This window comes from Nematolebias whitei, chromosome 6, assembly GCF_014905685.2.
Source record: "Nematolebias whitei isolate Nwh7 chromosome 6, NemWhi1, whole genome shotgun sequence".
NCBI lineage: Eukaryota > Metazoa > Chordata > Actinopteri > Cyprinodontiformes > Rivulidae > Nematolebias > Nematolebias whitei.
The window spans coordinates 7,778,067-7,779,414 of NC_056503.1; positions in this window are offsets into that span (position 1 = coordinate 7,778,067).

The window sequence follows — 1,348 nt, forward strand, 5'->3', positions numbered from 1 at the left end:
CTAATAACTTTATGACAGAAACAGCTGTTATCACTCTGCCGGCTTCACGTGGTGGAGCTGGTCCTTTAGAGCTTTGGTTCCCGTCTGAGATAAACGAGCCCTCATAGTGACCGTGTTTAGCTCCACTCCCAGATAAACGATCGTCTGGGCCGGGTGAACTGAGCTCTTCTCCCCGTTATGGTGAAGCCCAGATTTTGCAGGTGTGATGTCAGCACCTGAGTTTGCACTGCTGCCTCCTGTCTGGAAACGGGTCAGCAGCAACAGATCGTCCAGATAAAACAGAATTCTCATCCCTGGTCTGTGTAGCGGCTGCAAAGCCAACTCCACGCATTTTGAAAACGTGTGTGGCGCGAGGGAATACCCGAACGGAAGTCTGTTGTATTGATACTGGGTCCCTTGAAAGGAGAAGCGCAGGAACTTTATGTGCTTTGGAATGATTGGAATGTTGTCTAACAGTTGTCTAGTTGTCAACATGTAAAATTGAAAAATCCAAGATGGGTCTCATCCCTCCGGTCCGTTTTGGGATCAGGAAGTAACAAGAGTAAAACCCTGTGTTTTCCTTTGTCTGGAACCCTGGAAATTACATTATTTTAATCAGAATTTCCTGAACTTCAGCATGGAGGAACGAGATCTGTTCTGGAGATGACCGAACTGTCTCTAAGATTCCTCCGAACGGGGGGGTTGAGCTGCAAACTGCAGCGCGTATCCCCTGCTGATAAGATGGTTCATCCATCTGTCTAGAGCGCACGCTCGCCGTCACTCCGTGTAACGTTCGGGAAGCGGGCATGCATTTTTGTGCTAAGTCGTGTTTTTTACGGATGCCAACTAAGTTACAGCATCCGCCGCCGTCATGTGCTGTGGAGGCGTACTCCGAGCGACCCAGGAGAGGCTTCCTCAAAGGGCCTTGAAGGCGCCTCTCTGCCGCGCTCAGGCTGCGGGCTCACATCCGTGCTGATGTGAGCTGGCGTGCGCTGAGGGGAGGCGTACGCGCCCTTGGCCATGCGGTGCCATTTAGGTAAGGGCTGCTGCTGCCGCGGGGGCACGCGTCGTCACCGCTGCGGTCAGAGGAGGCAACGCACAGCCTGGGCTGAGAGCAAGGTTTCCCACTGTACTCAGTCTGCTGAAAGCATTCACTTTTGGCTGCTGTGTCACGCACGCATTTTGTGTTTTCTCGAGCTGCGGTGATTTTAAAAACATGTTTGGATACTGGCTTGCTTTGTGTGGAGGATGTGTGAGGAGAAGCCGCTGTGAGATCATTTGAACTGAAAGTCATGCTGAAATCAGACACTTTAATTTCTGAATGTTTACGTTTTATTTCAAAACTCAAACCATCATTGTGCACACACAC